At 57.7% G+C, this 22497-nt stretch overlaps 1 pseudogene; it reads right to left on the bottom strand.

Annotated features, from left to right (window-relative positions):
• LOC116938361 (kinesin-like protein KIF1B) overlaps positions 1-12279 on the bottom strand; it is a 102614-nt pseudogene extending 90335 nt beyond the window's left edge.
• Positions 12280-22497: the final 10218 nt, after the last annotated feature.

Here is a 22497-nt window from a genome sequence, read left to right as displayed (position 1 = left end):
CCCACCGCACCGCGCCTTGTTGCCCGAGTCGATGAGATGTGCGATGTCGCTGTAGGAGGCGACGGCCAGCTTGGCCAGGTCCTCCACGTAGGGCCCCAGCAGGGGGTGCTCACGGACTCGAAGGTTCCCGCGGGCACGCGGGGCAGCAAGTCACGTACACGCTCGCAGTAGATCTCCATGTAGCTCACCTGTGGGGGTGGGTGGGTGAGGGGGTGGGTGAGTGGGTGGGTGAGTGGGTGGGTGGGTGGGTGAGTGAGTGGGTGAGTGGGTGGGTGAGTGAGGGGGTGAGGGGTGGGTGGGTGAGTGAGTGAGTGAGTGGGTGGGTGAGTGGGTGAGTGAGTGGGTGAGGGGGTGGGTGGGTGGGTGAGTGAGTAAGTGAGTGGGTGAGTAAGTGAGTGGGTGGTGAGTAAGTGAGTGGGTGAGTAAGTGGGCGAGTGAGTGGGTGAATGAGTGAATGAGTGAGTGGGTGAGTAAATGGGTGAGTGAGTGAGTGAGTAAATGGGTGAGTGAGTGGGTGAGTGAATGAGTGAGTGAGTGGGTGAGTGAGTGGGTGAGTGAATGAGTGAGTGAGTAAATGGGTGAGTGAGTGGGTGAGTGAATGAGTGAGTGAGTGGGTGAGTGAGTGGGTGAGTGAATGAGTGAGTGGGTGGGTGAGTGAGTGGGTGAGTGAGTAAATGAGTGATTGAATAAATGGGTGAGTGAGTGAGTGAGTGGGTGAGTGAATGAGTGAGTGAGTAAATGAGTGATTGAGTAAATGGGTGAGTGAGTGAGTGGGTGAGTGAATGAGTGAGTGAGTGGGTGAGTGAGTGGGTGAGTGAGTAAATGAGTGAGTGAGTAAATAAGTGGGTGAGTGAGTGGGTGAGTGAATGAGTGAGTGAGTAAATGAGTGAGTGAGTGGGTGAGTGAGTGGGTGGGTGAGTGAGTGAGTGAGTGTGTGAGTGGGTGGGTGAGTGAGTGGGTGAGTGAGTGAGTGAGTGGGTGAGTGAGTGGATGAGTGGGTGAGTGAATGAGTGAGTGAGTGGGTGAGTGAGTGAGTGGGTGAGTGAATGAGTGAGTGAGTGGGTGAGTGAGTGGGTGAGTGAATGAGTGAGTGGGTGAGTGAATGAGTGAGTGAGTAAATGAGTGAGTAAATGGGTGAGTGAGTGAGTGAGTGAGTGGGAGTGAATGAGTGAGTGAGTGGGTGGGTGAGTGAGTGAGTGGGTGAGTGAGTGGGTGGGTGAGTGGGTGAGTGAGTGAGTGAGTAAATGAGTGAGTGGGTGGGGAGGGGGTGAGTGAGTGAGTGAGTAAATGAGTGAGTGGGTGAGTAAGTGTGTGAGTGAGTGCGCGAGTTGTCCTCACCTCCACAGAGTAAGTCACGAGCGGGTCCTGGCTGGAGCCGATTTGAGTGAACAGCTCCTCGCAGAGCTGAGACACGGGGGTCACGGGGGTCACGGGGGTCAGAGTTCAACACCTCCACCACACCTACGGTGTGACTCCCCACCCACCCCCTCTAGAGCACCCCGCTCCCCCTCCCCCCCCACACACACACACACACCTGCGGTATGATGCCCTGCTGCCCGGCCTCCTGGCGCCCCATCATGGTGTAGGACTTGCCACTGCCCGTCTGGCCGTAGGCGAAGATGCAGACGTTGTAGCCCTCGAAGGCGTGGGCCAGCATCTCCTGGCCCACTTCGGCGTAGACGCGGCGCTGGCTCGCAAAGTCCGGGTCCTCGGGCTGGGCGCGTCAGCGGCCGCAGGAGGAGGGAGGGAGGAGGGAGGAGGAGGAGGGAGAGGAGGGGCCAGAGGAAGAGGAGGAGCCGAAGGAGGGAGCCAGAGAAGGAGGAGCCAGAGGAGGAGCCAGAGGAGGAGGAGCCAGAGGAGGAGGAGCCAGAGGAGGACGAGCCGGGGGAGGAGGGAGCCGGAGGAGGAGGAGCCGGAGGAGGAGGAGCCAGAGGAGGAGCCAGAGGAGGAGGAGCCAGAGGAGGAGGAGCCAGAGGAGGAGGAGGAGTCGGAGGAGGAGCCGGAGGAGGAGGAGCCAGAGGAAGAGGAGGAGCCAGAGGAAGAGGAGGAGCCAGAAGAGGAGGAGGAGCCGAAGGAGGGGCCAGAGGTGGAGGAGCCAGAGGAGGAGGAGCCGGAGGAGGAGGAGGGGCCGGACGAGGGGCCGGAGGAGGAGGAGTCGGAGGAGGAGCCAGAGGAGGAGCCAGAGGAAGAGGAAGAGCCAGAAGAGGAGCCGAAGGAGGGGCCAGAGGTGGAGGAGCCAGAGGAGGAGGAGCCGGAGGAGGAGGAGGGGCCAGAGGAGGAGTTGGAGGGAGAGAGGGGGGGAGGGGAGGGAGGGGGGGAGGGAGGGAGGGAGGGGGGGAGGGAGGGGGGGAGGGAGGGGAGGGAGGGAGGGGGGAGGGAGAGAGGGATGGGGGGAGGGAGGGGGGAGGGGGGGATGGGGGGAGGGAGGGAGGGGGGAGGGAGGGAGGGGGGGAGGGAGGGAGGGGGGAGGGAGGGGGAGGAGGGAGGGAGGGAGGGGGGGAGGGAGGGAGGGAGGGGGGGAGGGAGGGGGGGAGGGAGGGAGGGAGGGGGGGAGGGAGGGGGGGAGGGAGGGGAGGGATGGAGGGAGGGGGGAGGGAGAGAGGGATGGGGGGAGGGAGGGGGGAGGGGGGGATGGGGGGAGGGAGGGAGGGGGGTTGGGGGGAGGGAGGGAGGGGGGGAGGGGAGGGGGGGATGGGGGGAGGGAGGGAGGGGGGGATGGGGGGAGGGGGGGAGGGAGGGAGGGAGGGGGAGGGAGGGGGGGAGGGAGGGATGGGGGGAGGGAGGGGGGAGGGAGGGGGGATGGGGGGAGGGAGAGATGGAGGGAGGGGGGATGGGGGGAGGGAGGGAGGGGGGAGGGAGGGGGGAGGGAGGGGGGAGGGAGGGAGGGGGGGAGGGAGGAGGGGAGGGAGGGAGGGGGAGGAGGGAGGGAGGGAGGGGGGGAGGGAGGGAGGGAGGGGGGAGGGAGGGGGGGAGGGAGGGAGGGAGGGGAGGGAGGGGGGGAGGGAGGGGAGGGATGGAGGGAGGGGGGAGGGAGAGAGGGATGGGGGGAGGGAGGGGGGAGGGGGGGATGGGGGGAGGGAGGGGAGGGGGGTTGGGGGGAGGGAGGGGGGAGGGAGGGAGGGGGGAGGGAGGGGGGGATGGGGGGGAGGGAGGGAGGGGGGGGATGGGGGGAGGGGGGGAGGGAGGGAGGGGGGAGGGAGGGGGGAGGGAGGGATGGGGGGAGGGAGGGGGGAGGGAGGGGGGATGGGGGGAGGAGAGATGGAGGGAGAGGGAGGGGATGGGGGGAGGGAGGGAGGGGGGAGGGAGGGGGAGGGAGGGGGGAGGGGGGGGGGGGAGGGAGGGAGGGGGAGGGAGGGAGGGGAGGGAGGGAGGGAGGGAGGGGGGAGGAGGGAGGGGAGGGGGGAGGGGGGAGGGAGGGGAGGGAGGGGAGGGAGGGGTGAGGGAGGAGAAGATAGAGAGATGGTGGAGTGGCTCTGTGTGTTAACTGATAGGGGGGGTCGCGGCGCGTGAAGCGGATTTGCGGAGCGGATCACAACCACACGGCGCGGATCACAACAACACGGAGCGGATCACAACAACACGGAGCGGATCACAACAACACGGAGCGGATCACAACACGGAGCGGATCACAACAACACGGAGTTTGATCACAACAACACGGAGCGGATCACAACAACACGGAGTTTGATCACAACAACACGGAGCGGATCACAACACAGAGCGGATCACAACAACACGGAGTTTGATCACAACAACACGGAGCGGATCACAACAACACGGAGTATGATCACAACAACACGGAGCGGATCACAACAACACGGAGTATGATCACAACAACACGGAGCGGATCACAACAACACGGAGTATGATCACAACAACACGGAGCGGATCACAACAACACGGAGTTTGATCACAACAACACGGAGCGGATCACAACAACACGGAGCGGATCACAACAACACGGAGTATGATCACAACAACACGGAGCGGATCACAACACGGAGCGGATGACAACAACACGGAGCGGATCATCAGGCTGGGGCGTGCGTGGTTGTCCTGCGGGAGGGTGTACGCCCGTACCGACGTGTGCGACCAGTAGGAGAAGTCGAAGCTGAACGTCTTGGGAGCTTCCTTGGGCATCTTGGGGTTCACGATGGCTGCCATGGCAACCGGAGGGGGGGAAAGGGGGGGGGGGTGGAAAGGGGGGTGAGTGGGTGGGTGGGTGAGTGAGTGAGTGGGTCAGTGGGTGGGTGAGTGAGTGGGTGAGTGGGTGGGTGGGTGAGTGGGTGAGTGGGTGGGTGGGTGAGTGGGTGAGTGGGTGGGTGGGTGGGTGAGTGAGTGAGTGGGTGAGTGAGTGAGTGGGTGAGTGAGTGGGTGGGTGAGTGGGTGGGTGAGTGGGTGAGTGAGTGGTTGAGTGGGTGAGTGGGTGAGTGAGTGGGTGGGTGAGCGAGTGGGTGGGTGAGTGGGTGGGTGGGTGAGTGTGTGAGTGGGTGAGTGGGTGGGTGGGTGAGTGGGTGAGTGAGTGGGTGGGTGAGTGAGTGGGTGGATGAGTGGGTGGGTGGGTGGGTGAGTGAGTGGGTGGATGAGTGGGTGGGTGGGTGGGTGAGTGGGTGAGTGAGTGGGTGAGTGAGTGGGTGAGTGGGTGAGTGAGTGGGTGGGTGAGTGGGTGAGTGAGTGGGTGAGTGGGTGAGTGAGTGGGTGACTGGGTGAGTGAGTGACTGGGTGAGAGTGACTGGGTGAGTGATTGAGTGACTGGGTGAGCGACTGGCCGAGTGAGCGAGTGACTGGGTGAGTGAGTGAGCGGGTGAGTGACTGGCTGAGCGAGTGACTGGGTGAGTAAGTGACTGGGTGAGTGAGTGACTGGGTGAGTGAGTGAGCGAGTGAGTGACTGGGTGAGTGAATGAGTGAGTGACTGGGTGAATGAGTGACTGGGTGAGTGAGTGAGTGGGTGAGTGACTGATCGAGCGAGTGAGTGACTGGCTGAGCGAGTGAGTGAGTGACTGGGTGAGTGAGCGAACGAGCGAGTGACTGGGTGAGTGAGTGACTGGGTGAGCGACTGGCCGAGTGAGTGACTGGCTGAGCGAGTGAGTGACTGATCGAGCGAGCGAGTGACTGGGTGAGTGAGTGACTGGGTGAGTGAGTGAGCGAGTAACTGGCTGAGCATGTGAGCGAGTGACTGGGTGAGTGAGTGAGCGAGTGAGTGACTGCTGAGTGAGGGAGTGAGTGACTGGCTGAGCGAGTGAGTGACTGGGTGAGTTAGTGAGGGAGTGAGTGACTGGCTGAGTGAGTGAGGGAGTGAGTGACTGGCTGAGCGAGTGAGTGACTGGGTGAGTGAGTGAGCGAGTGAGTGACTGGCTGAGCGAGTGAGTGACTGGGTGAGTGAGTGAGCGAGTGAGTGACTGGCTGAGCGAGTGAGTGACTGGGTAAGTGAGCGAGCAAGTGAGTGACTGGCTGAGCGAGTGAGTGAGTGACTGGGTGAGCGAGTGAGTGACTGGCTGAGCGAGTGAGTGAGTGACTGGGTGAGTGAGCGAACGAGCAAGCGAGTGACTGGGTGAGTGAGTGACTGGGTGAGTGAGTGACTGGGTGAGTGAGTGACTGGGTGAGCGACTGGCCGAGTGAGCGAGTGAGTGACTGGTGAGCGAGTGAGCGAGTGACTGGGTAGTGAGTGAGTGACTGGGTGAGTGAGTGACTGGGTGAGTGAGTGAGCGAGCGAGTGACTGGCTGAGCGAGTGAGTGAGTGACTGGGTGAGTGAGCAAGTGAGTCAGTGAGTGACTGATCAAACGAGCGAGTGAGTGAGTGACTGGGTCAGTGACTGGGTGAGTGAGTGAGCGAGTGAGTGACTGGCTGAGCGAGTGAGTGAGTGACTGGGTAAGTGAGCGAGTGAGTGACTGATCGAGCGAGCGAGCGACTAGGTGAGTGAGTGACTGGGTGAGTGAGTGACTGGGTGAGTGAGTGAGCGAGTGAGTGACTGGTTGAGTGAGTGAGCGAGTGACTGGGTGAGTGAGCGAGTGAGTGACTGGGTGAGTGACTGGGTGAGTGACTGGGTGAGTGAGTGACTGGGTGAGTGAGTGACTGGGTGAGTGAGTGAGCGAGTGAGTGACTGGGTGAGTGACTGGGTGAGTGAGTGACTGGGCGAGCGACTGGCCGAGTGAGCGACTGGCTGAGCGAGTGAGTGACTGGGTGAGTGAGTGACTGGGTGAGTGAGTGAGTGAGCGAGTGACTGGCTGAGCGAGTGAGTGACTGGCTGAGCGAGTGAGTGAGTGAGTGAGTGACTGGGTGAGCGAGTGAGTGAGTGAGCGAGCGAGTGACTTGGTGAGTGAGTGACTGGGTGAGCGAGTGGAGTGACTGGGTGAGCGAGTGACTGGGTGAGCGAGTGAGTGAGTGTCTGGGTGAGTAAGCGAGTGAGTGACTGGGTGAGTGAGCGAGTGAGTGACTGGGTGAGCGAATGAGTGACTGGGTGAATGAGCGAGTGAGTGAGTGACTGGGTGAAGTGAGCGAACGAGTGACTGGGTGAGTGACTGGGTGAGCGAGTGAGTGAGCGAGCGAGTGAGTGACTGGGTGAGTGAGTGAGTGAGTGACTGGGTGAGTGAGCGAGTGAGTGACTGGGTGAGTGAGTGACTGGGTGAGTGACTGGGTGAGTGGGTGACTGGGCGAGCGACTGGCCGAGTGAGCGAGTGAGCAACTGGCTGAGCGAGTGAGTGACTGATCGAGCGAGCGAGTGACTGGGTGAGTGAGTGACTGGGTGAGTGAGTGAGCGAGTGACTGGCTGAGCGAGTGAGTGAGTGACTGGCTGAGTGAGTGAGGGAGTGACTGGGTGAGTGAGCGAGTGAGTGACTGGGTGAGTGAGTGAGCGAGTGACTGGCTGAGCGAGTGAGTGAGTGACTGGCTGAGTGAGTGAGGGAGTGACTGGGTGAGTGAGCGAGCGAGTGACTGGGTGAGTGAGCGAACGAGTGACTGGCTGAGCGAGTGAGTGAGTGAGTGACTGGCTGAGTGAGTGAGCAAGTGAGTGACTGGCTGAGCGAGTGAGTGACTGACTGGGGTGAGTGAGCGAGCGAGTAACTTGGCGAGCGATTGACTGGGTGAGTGAGTGACTGGGTGAGTGAGTGACTGAGGGAGAGGCTGAGTGAGTGAGAGAGTGACTGGGTGAGTGAGCGAGCGAGTGACTGGCTGAGTGAGCGACTGGGTGAGTGAGCGAGTGAGTGACTGGCTGAGCGAGTGAGCGAGTGAGTGACTGGCTGAGTGAGTGAGTGACTGGGTGAGTGAGTGACTGGGTGAGTGACTGGGTGAGTGAGTGACTGGGTGAGCGAGTGAGTGAGTGTCTGGGTGAGTAAGCGAGTGAGTGACTGGGTGAGTGAGCGAGTGAGTGACTGGGTGAGCGAATGAGTGACTGGGTGAATGAGCGAGTGAGTGAGTGACTGGGTGAGTGAGCGAACGAGTGACTGGGTGAGTGACTGGGTGAGCGAGTGAGTGAGCGAGCGAGTGAGTGACTGGGTGAGTGAGTGAGTGAGTGACTGGGTGAGTGAGCGAGTGAGTGACTGGGTGAGTGAGTGACTGGGTGAGTGACTGGGTGAGTGGGTGACTGGGCGAGCGACTGGCCGAGTGAGCGAGTGAGCAACTGGCTGAGCGATGTGAGTGACTGATCGAGCGAGCGAGTGACTGGGTGAGTGAGTGACTGGGTGAGTGAGTGAGCGAGTGACTGGCTGAGCGAGTGAGTGAGTGACTGGCTGAGTGAGTGAGGGAGTGACTGGGTGAGTGAGCGAGCGAGTGACTGGGTGAGTGAGCGAACGAGTGACTGGCTGAGCGAGTGAGTGAGTGAGTGGACTGACTGGCTGAGTGAGTGAGCAAGTGAGTGACTGGCTGAGCGAGTGAGTGACTGACTGGGTGAGTGAGCGAGCGAGTAACTTGGCGAGCGATTGACTGGGTGAGTGAGTGACTGGGTGAGTGAGTGACTGAGGGAGAGGCTGAGTGAGTGAGAGAGTGACTGGGTGAGTGAGCGAGCGAGTGACTGGCTGAGTGAGCGACTGGGTGAGTGAGCGAGTGAGTGACTGGCTGAGCGAGTGAGCGAGTGAGTGACTGGCTGAGTGAGTGAGTGACTGGGTGAGTGAGTGACTGGGTGAGTGACTGGGTGAGTGAGTGAGCGAGTGAGTGACTGGCTGAGCGAGTGACTGGGTGAGTGAGTGAGCGAGAGAGTGACTGGCTGAGCGAGTGAGCGAGTGAGTGCCTGGCTGAGTGGGTGAGTGAGTGACTGGGTGAGTGAGCGAGCGAGCGAGTGACTGGCTGAGCGAGTGAGCGAGCGAGTGACTGGGTGAGTGAGCGAGCGAGTGACTGGGTGAGTGAGCGAGCGAGTGACTGGGTGAGTGAGTGAGTGAGTGATTGGGTGAGTGAGTGAGCGAGTGACTGGGTGAGTGAGCGAGCGAGTGACTGGGTGAGTGAGCGAGCGAGTGACTGGCTGAGCGAGTGAGCGAGCGAGTGACTGGCTGAGCGAGCGAGTGACTGGGTGAGTGAGCGAGCGAGTGAGTGAGTGACTGGGTGAGTGAGTGAGCGAGTGAGTGACTGGGTGAGTGAGTGAGCGAGTGACTGGGTGAGTGAGTGACTGGGTGAGCGAGTGAGTGAGCGAGCGAGTGACTTGGTGAGTGAGTGACTGGGTGAGCGAGTGAGTGAGTGACTGGGTGAGTGAGTGACTGGGTGAGCGAGTGAGTGAGTGTCTGGGTGAGTAAGCGAGTGAGTGACTGGGTGAGTGAGCGAGTGAGTGACTGGGTGAGCGAATGAGTGACTGGGTTAATGAGCGAGTGAGTAAGTGACTGGGTGAGTGAGCGAGCGAGTGACTGGGTGAGTGACTGGGTGAGCAAGTGAGTGAGCGAGCGAGTGAGTGACTGGGTGAGTGAGTGACTGGGTGAGTGAGCGAGCGAGTGACTGGGTGAGTGAGTGAGTGGGTGAGTGAGTGACTGGGTGAGTGACTGGGTGAGCGAGTGAGTGCGTGAGCGAGCGAGTGAGTGACTGGGTGAGTGAGTGACTGGCTGAGCGAGCGAGTGACTGGGTGAGTGAGTGACTGGGTGAGTGAGTGAGCGACTGGGTGAGTGAGTGAGCGAGCAAGCGAGTGACTGGGTGAGTGAGTGAGTGACTGAGTGAGTGAGCGAGTGACTGGCTGAGCGAGCGAGCGAGTGACTGGGTGAGTGAGTGACCGAGTGACTGGGTGAGCGAGTGACTGGGTGAGCGAGTGACTGGGTGAGCGAGTGACTGGCTGAGCGAGCGACTGGGTGAGTGACTGGGTGAGCGAGCGAGCGAGTGACTGGCTGAGCGAATCACTGGGTGAGTGACTGGGTGAGTGAGTGAGCGAGTGACTGGGTGAGCGAGTGACTGGCTGAGCGAGTGACTGGGTGAGCGAGTGACTGGCTGAGCGAGCGAGCGAGTGACTGGCTGAGCGAGTGACTGGGTGAGTGACTGGGTGAGTGAGTGAGCGAGTGACTGGGTGAGCGAGTGACTGGGTGAGTGACTGGGTGAGCGAGTGACTGGCTGAGCGAGCGAGTGACTGGGTGAGTGACTGGGTGAGTGACTGGGTGAGTGAGTGAGCGACTGGGTGAGTGAGTGAGCGAGCAAGCGAGTGACTGGGTGAGTGAGTGAGTGACTGAGTGAGTGAGCGAGTGACTGGCTGAGCGAGCGAGCGAGTGACTGGGTGAGTGAGTGACCGAGTGACTGGGTGAGCGAGTGACTGGGTGAGCGAGTGACTGGGTGAGCGAGTGACTGGCTGAGCGAGCGACTGGGTGAGTGACTGGGTGAGCGAGCGAGCGAGTGACTGGCTGAGTGAGTGACTGGGTGAGTGACTGGGTGAGTGAGTGAGCGAGTGACTGGGTGAGCGAGTGACTGGCTGAGCGAGTGACTGGGTGAGTGACTGGGTGAGCGAGCGAGCGAGTGACTGGCTGAGCGAGTGACTGGGTGAGTGACTAGGTGAGTGAGTGAGCAAGTGACTGGGTGAGCGAGTGACTGGGTGAGTGACTGGGTGAGCGAGTGACTGGCTGAGCGAGCGAGTGACTGGGTGATTGACTGGGTGAGTGAGTGAGTGAGTGACTGGGTGAGTGAGTGAGTGAGTGACTGGGTGAGTGAGTGAGTGAGTGACTGGGTGAGCGAGCGAGCGAGTGACTGGCTGAGCGAGTGACTAGGTGAGTGACTGGGTGAGTGAGTGAGCGAGTGACTGGGTGAGCGAGTGACTGGGTGAGTGACTGGGTGAGCGAGTGACTGGCTGAGCGAGCGAGTGACTGGGTGATTGACTGGGTGAGTGAGTGAGTGATTGACTGGGTGAGTGAGTGAGTGAGTGACTGGGTGAGTGACTGGGTGAGTGACTGGGTGAGTGAGTGAGTGAGTGACTGGGTGAGTGAGTGAGTGAGTGACTGGGTGAGTGAGTGAGCGAGTGACTGGGTGATTGACTGGGTGAGTGAGTGAGTGAGTGACTGGGTGAGTGAGTGAGTGAGTGACTGGGTGAGTGAGTGAGTGAGTGACTGGGTGAGTGAGTGAGTGAGTGACTGGGTGAGTGACTGGGTGAGTGACTGGGTGAGTGAGTGAGCGAGCTCCTACTCGTGGTGTTGCCCGCCATGTGCACGATGCACTTGGCGTCGCGCTCCATCTCCCGCGAGTTGAACGGCCGCACCCGCACAGCCACCTTGACCGCGGCGCCCGCCATCGCTGCTGGCACAGACAAAGGTCCCCCGTGTAGCCTTCACAGGCCGTAGGGGCAAGTGCTGTTAGCTGGCACCTCACACACAGACACAGACAAAGATCCCCCGTGTAGCCTTAACAGACTGTTGGGGCAAGTGCTGTTAGCTGGCACCTCACACACAGACACAGACAAAGGTCCCCCGTGTAGCCTTAACAGACTGTAGGGGCAAGTACTGTTAGCTGGCACCTCACACACAGACACAGACAAAGGTCCCCCGTGTAGCCTTAACAGACTGTAGGGGCAAGTGCTGTTAGCTGGCACCTCACACACAGACAAAGACAAAGGTCCCCCGTGTAGCCTTCACAGGCCGTAGGGGCAAGTGCTGTTAGCTGGCACCTCACACACAGACACAGACAAAGGTCCCCCGTGTAGCCTTAACAGACTGTAGGGGCAAGTGCTGTTAGCTGGCACCTCACACACAGACACAGACAAAGATCCCCCGTGTAGCCTTCACAGACCGTAGGGGCAAGTGCTGTTAGCTGGCACCTCACACACAGACACAGACAAAGATCCCCCGTGTAGCCTTCCCAGACTGTAGGGGCAAGTGCTGTTAGCTGGCACCTCACACACACACAGACAAAGATCCCCCGTGTAGCCTTCACAGACCGTAGGGGCAAGTGCTGTTAGCTGGCACCTCACACACAGACACAGACAAAGATCCCCCGTGTAGCCTTAACAGACTGTTGGGGCAAGTGCTGTTAGCTGGCACCTCACACACACACAAAGATAAAGATCCCCTGTGTAGCCTTCCCAGACTGTAAGGGCAAGTGCTGTTAGCGAGCACCTATGAAGACCGGAACGGCACACGAGGGGGTGGGTGGCCAGCACCACGCCCGACCGCCTTTGTCTCCCCAGTGGCAATGTTTACTGCACACCGCTACACCAGGCACTCATTTGAGGCTGAGTCGACCTAGGGGAGGCCCCGGACCGGTTCAGATAATCGTCACTGGTGTTGGCCGTGAGCGGGAATCGAACCCAGGTCGCCAGGTTCGTAGCGCAGAGCGCTAACCGCTACACTACCGCTCCCCACAACACACACACACACACAGTGACACACACACACAGTGACACACACACAGTGACACACACACACAGTGACACACACACAGACACACACACACAAACACAGAGAGCCACAAAGAGACACACACAGAGAGACGCACAGACACAGAGAGACACACACACACACAGAGAGAGACACACAGAGAGAGACACACACACAGACAGAGAGACACAGAGACACACACAGTGACACACAGTGACAACAACAACAACCGCCATTCACCACTAAGTGGCGGTGACGTCACCACGACGCTTGTGCCAGGCTATGTGCACCCTGAGGCCACGTGACGTGTCGAACGCCCGCTGGCAGGAGGTCACGGGGCAGACCCAGCAGGTGCCACGGGTCGACTGACTGAGATGACTGGCTGATGCACCACCTGTGCCCCCTACTGTGCCAACCTGCTGTGCTTTAGCCACCCGGCGCTCCGCTCGTTGTTGTGAGCGTCGCTCCTCCGCCCTCCGTTGTTGTTGGAGGGCGACTGCCTCCAACTGCCCAGTAGCATCCTTCACGAGCCTCCTCCACAGAGGCCGATCTTGACACCGCTGGTACCAGTCATCGGCAAGTCCACTCAGCTCCACGTCCTCCTGTACCACATCACTCCATCTCTTCTCGAGCCCGTGCCGCACCCATTTAGCCCCCTCAATCCGGCCGAACAAAAGCTGTTTGGGCATGCGGTGATTGGGCATGTGGGCTACATCACCCAGCCAACGCAGCCTTTCCTGCTGGAGGAGCTCACCGATGGGACCTTGCCCAGATCTTTCAAAGATTTGTGAGCTCCTCACACAATCCAGCCTGGTTAAACACAGGATGGATCGTAGGCAGGCCAGCCTAAATGTTTCTAACTGGCGAAGATGTTCCATTAGGGGCGTCCACGTTTCGCAAGTGTAGAGAAGGGAGGGAATGACCGTGGTCGAGAAGACCTGAAGCTTAGTGCGGAGCGACAGACCAGGTAGCTTCCACACAGCGTTACGCAACCTATGAAAAGATATTGCCGCTCGACTGATTCGGAGTGAGACCTCCGCTGTTAAACCGGAGCCGGTCATGAGCACACTGCCCAGGTATGGGAAACTCTCCACTCTCTCCACAACTGCCCCATCACCGATTGGGAGTTGTGGGGGTGGAGTGTCCGATGGTACAAAATACCCAGGCAGGTGCTTAGTTTTGGTGGGGCTGATGATAAGGCCCCACCTCTTAGTGGCACGCTCTAGTCTCAGCAGCAGCATCTCCAACTCCTCCTCTGAATGAGCAGCTATTACCAAATCATCAGCATACATAACGTGGTTGAGCAATAGGGAGCCATCCCTTGACCGCACCCGGGCATCGATCAGCCTCCCATTATATCTGTACCATATGGAGATTCCCCCGGTACAGCTATTGAAGGCTTCACGAACTACGTGGTCAAAATAGATGTTAAATCATGTGGGAGCCAGAGGACATCCCTGTCGCACCCCAAGGTGTACAGGGAATGGATCTGACTCCCGACCACGTAGTTTTACCCGGGCCCGCTCACCATCATGAAGGTCCTTAATGATCGTGAGCAGAGGGTCAGGTACTCCAAAAGCACGAAGAAAAACCCAGAGCCCAGGCCTACTGATGGTATCATAGGCCTTGACCAGGTAAATAAAGCAGAGATGTAGGTCTTGTTGGAATTCCCTACACCTCTGCTGTAGCAGACGGACAGAAAATATGGCATCTGTGCAGGACCGCCCTTTCCTGAAACCGCATTGGGGCTCCGCAAGCCTCTCCTCAGTGTGCCTGGCAAGGCGATGTTGAATAATCCTTGCCAGGACCTTTCCCGGCACACTGAGGAGTGAGATGCCCCTGTAGTTGTTACAGTCTGTGCGGTCCCCCTTCTTAAAAAGGGGGACCACCAGGGCATCCTTCCAATCCTGCGGAACCCATCCAGTGGTCCAGACTGTTGTTATGTCATATAGGGCAGTCTGTGCACAAACGCCACCCTCCCTCAGCATTTTGCTTGGGAGATCATCTCTGCCCGCTGCCTTTCCTGGTCTCAGACTCCGGATCGCCTTCAGTACTTCCTCAACAGATGGCACCTCAGCCAGCCACTCACAAGGGGTGACTTCTTCCAATATTTGAGGCACCGCAGCCTCAGCAGGGTCATCCTCACTTTGTGCCACGATGTTTTCTTGGCTGAGGGATTTTCCCTCCCCCAAGACCTCACAGAAATGCTCAGCAAATCTGCAAACCTGTTCCTGGGGGTCGGAGATTGGATCACCGTTTTTTCCCCTAATGATTGTAATAGGTGTGGTGCTGCAGGTTACTTTTGATGGAGTTAAATAGAGATTTGTGATCACGGGCCACTGAGGCAGACTCCATCTCCTCAGCAACCCGCGACCACCACCCATCCTTGCAGCGCCTCACGGCTCTCCGAACCTCCGAGCGAAGGCTGCGGTAAGCCTCCTCATTCTCTGACGTGGGATTCTGTAGCCGATGACAGTGGGCCTGTCGCTTTTTCTCAACCATCCTGAACACCTCCTCTGTCAGCCAGGGTCTCTGGGGAGGTCTGGACCACGTACCCAAAGCAGCCATTGCAGCTGCATGAGTCACAGTCCTAAACCTCGCCCATTTACCCTCGACATCAGGAGGAGTCGGGGACGATGCCAATCCCAGCCGCAAGCGATGATAAAATTCTCGCTTGCAACTTTCATCAGATAACTGAGACCAGGCCACTTTAGGTTGGAATGGGGTCCTGGGTGTACACCCACCACCGGAGTGGAAGAATGGCAGGCGCATCTTACAGATGACTAATCGATGGTCAGAGGGCAGATCAGCTCCACGGTAGGTCCTGGTGTCAAGGACATGGGCTCGCATCTGATGGTCCGTCACTATGTAGTCCAGCAGATGTTCTTGCTTGGACCCGGCATGCATCCATGATATTGTGTGGATGCGCCGATGCCGGAACAGCGTGTTGGTAATTACAAGCCCATGGGCTGCACAAAAATCTAGCACCCTCCTACCGTTGTTATTGAGCTGATCTGGCCCATGCCCTCCAATTACTCCAGACCAGGTGCCAGCATCATGACCAACTCGGGCATTGAAGTCACCAAACATGATGACTCTATCACGAGGGGCAACTTTAGCCAGCACCTGTGACAGGAGGTCATAGAAGGCATCTGACTCATCGGCTTTGCCTGCATCCCTCCACGGATGTTCATCTTCGGTGGGGGCATAAGTAACCACGACCACCATTCCTCGCCTCCGGTTGATGGGAAGGCGAGCCCAAAGTAGCCTGGGGCTTACAGCTTCCCACACCTCACCGCCACGCTCCCACGCCCCCTTCATTCTTTTGTTCAAAAGAAGAGCCACACCCTGTTGTTTGGCAGTCTGCTGCCCCGAGTAGAGGATTGTCCACCCCTCATGGTGGCAGGAAACACACACACACACACACAGTGACACACACACAGACACACACAAACACAGAGAGACACACACAGACAGACACACACAGAGAGACAGACACACACAGAGAGACGCACAGACACAGAGAGACACACACAGACACACACACACAGTGACACACACACACACACAGTGATACACACACACACACAGTGAAAACACACACAGTGACACACACACAGTGACACACACACCACCACAACAACAACAACCGCCATTCGCCACCAGACGCTTGTGCCAGGACATGTGCACCCTAAGGCCACGTGAAGTGTCGAACGCCCGCTGGCAGGAGGTCACGGGGCAGACCCAGCAGGTGCCACGGGTCGACTGACTGAGATGACTGGCTGATGCACCACCTGTGCCCCCTACTGTGCCAACCTGCTGTGCTTTAGCCACCCGGCGCTCCGCTCGTTGTTGTGAGCGTCGCTCCTCCGCCCTCCGTTGTTGTTGGAGGGCGACTGCCTCCAACTGCCCAGTAGCAGCGTCCTTAAGGTTAAATAAAGGAGATGTAAGAGGTTAAATAAAGACGATGTGAGCTAACAGGTTAAATAAAGACGTTGTGAGCTAACAGGTTAAATAAAGACGTTGTGAGCTAACAGGTTAAATAAAGACGATGTAACAGGTTAAATAAAGATGATGTGACAGGTTAAATAAAGATGTTGTGAGCTAACAGGTTAAATAAAGACGTAACAGGTTAAATAAAGACGTTGTGAGCAAACAGGTTAAATAAAGACGATGTGACAGGTTAAATAAAGACGTAACAGGTTAAATAAAGACGTTGTGAGAGGTTAAATAAAGGCGTTGTGAGCTAACAGGTTAAATAAAGACGATGTAACAGGTTAAATAAAGACGTTGTGAGCTAACAGGTTAAATAAAGACGTTGTGAGCTAACAGGTTAAATAAATACGTTGTAACAGGTTAAATAAAGACGTTGTGAGCTAACAGGTTAAATAAAGATGATGTTAGCTAACAGGTTAAATAAAGACGTTGTGAGCTAACAGGTTAAATAAAGACGTTGTGAGCTAACAGGTTAAATAAAGACGTTGTGAGCTAACAGGTTAAATAAAGACGTTGTGAGCTAACAGGTTAAATAAAGACGTTGTGAGCTAACAGGTTAAATAAAGACGTTGTGAGCTAACAGGTTAAATAAAGACGTTGTGAGCTAACAGGTTAAATAAAGACGATGTGAGCTAACAGGTTAAATAAAGACGTTGTGAGCTAACAGGTTAAATAAAGACGTTGTGAGCTAACAGGTTAAATAAAGACGTTGTGAGCTAACAGGTTAAATAAAGACGTTGTGAGCTAACAGGTTAAATAAAGACGATGTGAGCTAACAGGTTAAATAAAGACGATGTAACAGGTTAAATAAAGACGATGTGAGCTAACAGGTTAAATAAAGACGATGTAACAGGTTAAATAAAGACGATGAGAGCTAACAGGTTAAAAAAAGACGTTGTGAGCTAACAGGTTAAATAAAGACGATGTGAGCTAACAGGTTAAATAAAGACGATGTAACAGGTTAAATAAAGACGATGTGAGCTAACAGGTTAAATAAAGACGATGTAACAGGTTAAATAAAGACGATGTGAGCTAACAGGTTAAATAAAGACGTTGTGAGCTAACAGGTTAAATAAAGACGATGTGAGCTTAAGGGTTAAATAAAGACGTTGTGAGCTAACAGGTGAAATAAAGACGTTGTGAGCTAACAGGTTAAATAAAGACGTTGTGAGCTAACAGGTTAAATAAAGAGGATGTGAGCTAACAGGTTAAATAAAGACGATGTAACAGGTTAAATAAAGACGATGTGAGCTAACAGGTTAAATAAAGACGATGTAACAGGTTAAATAAAGACGATGTGAGCTAACAGGTTAAATAAAGACGATGTGAGCTAACAGGTTAAATAAAGACGATGTGAGCTAACAGGTTAAATAAAGACGTGAGCTAACAGGTTAAATAAAGACGATGTGAGCTAACAGGTTAAATAAAGACGTTGTGACCTTAAGGGTTAAATAAAGACGTTGTGAGCTAACAGGTTAAATAAAGACGTTGTGAGCTAACAGGTTAAATAAAGACGTTGTGAGCTAACAGGTTAAATAAAGACGATGTGAGCTTAAGGGTTAAATAAAGACGTTGTGAGCTAACAGGTGAAATAAAGACGTTGTGAGCTAACAGGTTAAATAAAGACGTTGTGAGCTAACAGGTTAAATAAAGAGGATGTGAGCTAACAGGTTAAATAAAGACGATGTAACAGGTTAAATAAAGACGATGTGAGCTAACAGGTTAAATAAAGACGATGTAACAGGTTAAATAAAGACGATGTGAGCTAACAGGTTAAATAAAGACGATGTGAGCTAACAGGTTAAATAAAGACGATGTGAGCTAACAGGTTAAATAAAGACGTGAGCTAACAGGTTAAATAAAGACGATGTGAGCTAACAGGTTAAATAAAGACGTTGTGACCTTAAGGGTTAAATAAAGACGTTGTGAGCTAGCAGGTTAAATAAAGACGTTGTGAGCTAACAGGTTAAATAAAGACGTTGTGAGCTAACAGGTTAAATAAAGACGTTGTGAGCTAACAGGTCAAATAAAGACGTTGTGAGCTAACAGGTTAAATAAAGACGATGTAACAGGTTAAATAAAGACGATGTGAGCTAACAGGTTAAATAAAGGAGATGTAAGCTAAAGGGTTAAATAAAGGCGCTGTAAGCTATCGAACAACGCAATAATTAATTATTAGAATGATTGTCACTCCCGAACGGGTGATGGTGAATTCTCACAATCACGGGCGGTGGCGGATTTATGGCGGGAGGGGCTGCAGCGCATGAGGTGGGGGGGGGATGAGGAGGTGGGGGATGAGGAGGTGGGCGAGGTCGATGAGGAGGAGGTGGTGGATGAGGTGGTGGGGGTGGTGGATGAGGTGGTGGGGGTGGTGGATGAGGTGGTGGGCGAGGTCGATGAGGAGGAGGTGGGGGAGGTCGATGAGGAGGTGGATGAGGTGGTGCATGAGGTGGTGGGGGTGGTGGATGAGGTGGTGGGGGTGGTGGATGAGGTGGTGGGGGAGGAGGTGATGGATGAGGTGGTGGGGGGTGGTGGGGGAGGTGGATAAGGAGATGGATGAGGAGGTGGGGGAGGTGGATGAGGTGGTGGGAGAGGTGGATGAGGTGGATAAGGTGGTGGGGGAGGAGGTGGGGGAGGTGGGGGAGGTGGATGAGGTGGTGGGGGAGGAGGTGGATGAGGTGGGGGAGGAGGTGGATGAGGTGGGGGAGGAGGTGGATGAGGTGGGGGAGGAGGTGGATGAGGTGGGGGAGGTGGTGGATGAGGTGTTGGGGGAGGTGGTGGTGGATGAGGTGGTGGATGAGGTGGTGGATGAGGTGGATGATGATGATGTGGTGGATGAGGTGGTGGATGAGGTGGATGAGGTGGTGGATGAGGCGGTGGATAATGATGAGGTGGTGGAGGTGGATGAGGTAGATGAAGAGGTGGATGAGGTGGTGGATGAGGTGGTGGTGGATGAGGAGGTGGATGAGGTGGGGGAGGTGGTGGATGAGATGGTGGGGGAGGAGGTGGATGAGGTGGGGGAGGAGGTGGATGAGGTAGTGGGGGAGGTGGATGAGGAGGTGGATGAGGTGGGGGAGGAGGTGGGGGAGGTGGTGGATGAGATGGTGGGGGAGGAGGTGGATGAGGTGGGGGAGGAGGTGGATGAGGTAGTGGGGGAGGAGGTGGATGAGGTGGTGGGGGAGGAGGTGGATGAGGTGGTGGGGGAGGAGGTGGATGAGGTGGGGGAGGAGGTGGATGAGGTGGGGGAGGAGGTGGATGAGGTGGGGGAGGAGGTGGATGTGGTGGGGGAGGTGGTGGATGAGGTGGTGGGGGAGGAGGTGGATGAGGTGTTGGGGAAGGTGGTGGTGGATGAGGTGGATGATGATGATGTGGTGGATGAGGTGGATGAGGTGGTGGATGAGGCGGTGGATGATGATGAGGTGGTGGAGGTGGATGAGAATGTGGATGAGGTGGGGGAGGTGGCGGAGGTGGATGAGGTGGTGGGGGAGGAGGTGGATGAGGATGTGGATGAGGTGGGAGAGGAGGTGGATGAGATGGGGGAGGTGGTGGATGAGGTGGTGGATAAGGTGGTGGGGGAGGTAGATGAGGAGGTGGATGAGGTGGGGGAGGTGGTGGGGGAGGAGGTGGGGGAGGTGGTGGGGGAGGAGGTGGATGAGGTGGTGGGGGAGGAGGTGGATGAGGTGGTGGGGGAGGTGGTGGGGGAGGTGGATGAGGATGTGGATGAGGTGGAGGAGGTGGCGGAGGTGGATGAGGTGGGGGAGGTGGTGGATGAGGTGGTGGGGGAGGTGGATGAGGATGTGGATGAGGTGGTGGGGAGGTGGTGGAGGAGGTGGATGAGGTGGGGGAGGTGGTGGATGAGGAGGTGGTGGAGGAGGTGGATGAGGTGGGGGAGGTGGTGGATGAGGAGGTGGGGGAGGTGGTGGATGAGGTGGTGGGGGAGGTGGATGAGGAGGTGGATGAGGTGGGGGAGGTGGTGGGGGAGGAGGTGGGGGAGGTGGTGGGAGAGGTGGATGAGGATGTGGATGAGGTGGCGGAGGTGGATGAGTAGGTGGATGATGACGAGGTGACAGGGAGGGGTTGACGTGAATCAGCCTCTCCTACGCCCTTCTCCAACACCCCTCACGGCAGGGAGCGTCGGGCGGGGGGGGAGGAGCCGGGGGGAGGCGGGGGGAGGAGCCGGGGGGAGGGGGGCTGAGGGGAGGGGGGGAGCTGGGATGGGGGCGCCGGGGGGGGAGGGGGAGGGGGCGCCGGGGGGGGCGGGGGTGGGGCCGCTCCCCCCGCCTCTCCCTGGGCTGGCGCGGAGGCCAGCTGCTGCTTCTGACGCTGCAGCAGCTGCTGATGACTGTCGCTGCAGCTGCTGATGATGATGTCGCTGCAGCAGCTGATGATGATGTCGCTGCAGCAGCTGATGATGATGTCGCTGCAGCAGCTGATGATGATGTCGCTGCAGCAGCTGATGATGATGTCGCTGCAGCTGCTGATGATGATGTCGCTGCAGCAGCTGATGATGATGTCGCTGCAGCAGCTGATGATGATGTCGCTGCAGCTGCTGATGATGATGTCGCTGCAGCAGCTGATGATGATGTCGCTGCAGCAGCTGATGATGATGTCGCTGCAGCAGCTGATGATGATGTCGCTGCAGCTGCTGATGATGATGTCGCTGCAGCAGCTGATGATGATGTCGCTGCAGCAGCTGATGATGATGTCGCTGCAGCAGCTGATGATGATGTCGCTGCAGCAGCTGATGATGATGTCGCTGCAGCAGCTGATGATGATGTCGCTGCAGCAGCTGATGATGATGTCGCTGCGGCTGCGGCTACGGCTTGTACTGCTGCTCGTCCTGCTGCTCGTCCTGCTGCTCGTGATGTTTCTGCTGCTGTTGTTTCTGATGCCGCTGTTTCTGTTGCTACGGCTTCTGTTGCTACGGCTCGTCCTGCTGCTCGTCCTGCTGCTCGTCCTGCTGCTCGTCCTGCTGCTCGTCCTGCTGCTCGTCCTGCTGCTCGTCCTGCTGCTCGTCCTGCTGCTCGTCCTGCTGCTCGTCCTGCTGCTCGTCCTGCTGCTCGTCCTGCTGCTCGTGATGTTTCCGCTGCTCGTGTTGTTTCTGATGCCGCTGCTGCTGCTGCTGCTGCTCGAAGCCGCCTCCCTGCGCGCATGCGGCGCTCACGCAGCGAGGGAGGGGGAGGAGGGAGGGGGGAGAGACGTCATGCGGCGGGGGGGGGGTGGGCAATGGGGGAGTAGATCGTAGAAGAGTCACGTGACGCTGAGGAGGAGGATGGCGGGGGTGAGAGGAGTCACGTGACGCTGAGGGGGAGGATGGCGGGGGGGTGAGAGGAGTCACGTGACGCTGAGGAGGGTGTGGGGGGGGTGAGAGCGATCACGTGACACTGAGGAGGAGGATGGGGGGGGTGAGAGGGGATCACGTGACACTGAGGAGGAGGATGGGGGGGGGTGAGAGGGATCACGTGATGCTGAGGAGGAGGATGGGGGGGTGAGAGGGATCACGTGACACTGAGGAGGAGGATGGGGGGGGTGAGAGGGATCACGTGACACTGAGGAGGAGGATGGGGGGGGGTGAGAGGGATCACGTGACGCTGAGGAGGAGGATGGGGGGGTGAGAGGGATCACGTGACACTGAGGGAGGAGATGGGGGGGGGTGAGAGGGGTGACGCTGAGGAGGAGGATGGCGGGGGTGAGAGGAGTCACGTGACGCTGAGGAGGAGGATGGGGGGGGGTGAGAGGGATCACGTGACACTGAGGAGGAGGATGGGGGGGTGAGAGGGGTCACGTGACGCTGAGGAGGAGGATGGCGGGGGGTGAGAGGAGTCACGTGACGCTGAGGAGGAGGATGGGGGGGGTGAGGAGTCACGTGACGCTGAGGAGGAGGATGGGGGGTGAGAGGGATCACGTGACACTGAGGAGGAGGATGGGGGGGTGAGAGGGATCACGTGACACTGAGCAGGAGGATGGGGGGGTGAGAGGGATCACGTGACACAGAGGGAGGAGGATGGGGGGGTGAGAGGGATCACGTGACACTGAGGAGGAGGATGGGGGGGTGAGAGGGACCACGTGACGCTGAGGAGGATGGGGGGGGGTGAGAGGAATCACGTGACACTGAGGAGGAGGATGGGGGGGGGTGAGAGGAATCACGTGACACTGAGGAGGATGGGGGGGGTGAGAGGAATCACGTGACACTGAGGGGGAGGGTGAGGGGTGAGAGGAGTCACGTGACGCTGAGAGGATGGGGGGGGTGAGAGGGATCACGTGACGCTGAGGGGGAGGAGTGAGAGGAGTCACGTGACGCTGAGGAGGATTGGGGGGGGTGAGAGGGATCACGTGACGCTGAGGGGGAGGGTGAGGGGTGAGAGGAGTCACGTGACGCTGAGGATTGGGGGGGTGAGAGGAGTCACGTGACGCTGAGAGGGAGGATGGCGGGGGGTGAGAGGAGTCACGTGACACTGAGGAGGAGGATGGCGGGGGGTGAGAGGGGTCACGTGACGCTGAGAGGGAGGATGGCGGGGGGTGAGAGGGGTCACGTGACACTGAGGAGGAGGATGGCGGGGGGTGAGAGGGGTCACGTGACGCTGAGAGGGAGGATGGCGGGGGGTGAGAGGGGTCACGTGACGCTGAGGGGGAGGATGGCGGGGGGTGAGAGGAGTCACGTGACGCTGAAGAGGAGGATGGGGGGGGTGAGAGGAGTCACGTGACACTGATGGGGAGGGTGAGGGGTGAGAGGAGTAACGTGAC

This window comes from Petromyzon marinus, chromosome 75, assembly GCF_048934315.1.
Source record: "Petromyzon marinus isolate PM22_M1 ecotype Great Lakes invasive population chromosome 75, UKy_Petmar_22M1.pri1.0, whole genome shotgun sequence".
NCBI lineage: Eukaryota > Metazoa > Chordata > Hyperoartia > Petromyzontiformes > Petromyzontidae > Petromyzon > Petromyzon marinus.
The sequence above is the reverse complement of the archived record's forward strand: the minus strand, read 5'-3'. Positions and strand labels throughout refer to the sequence as shown.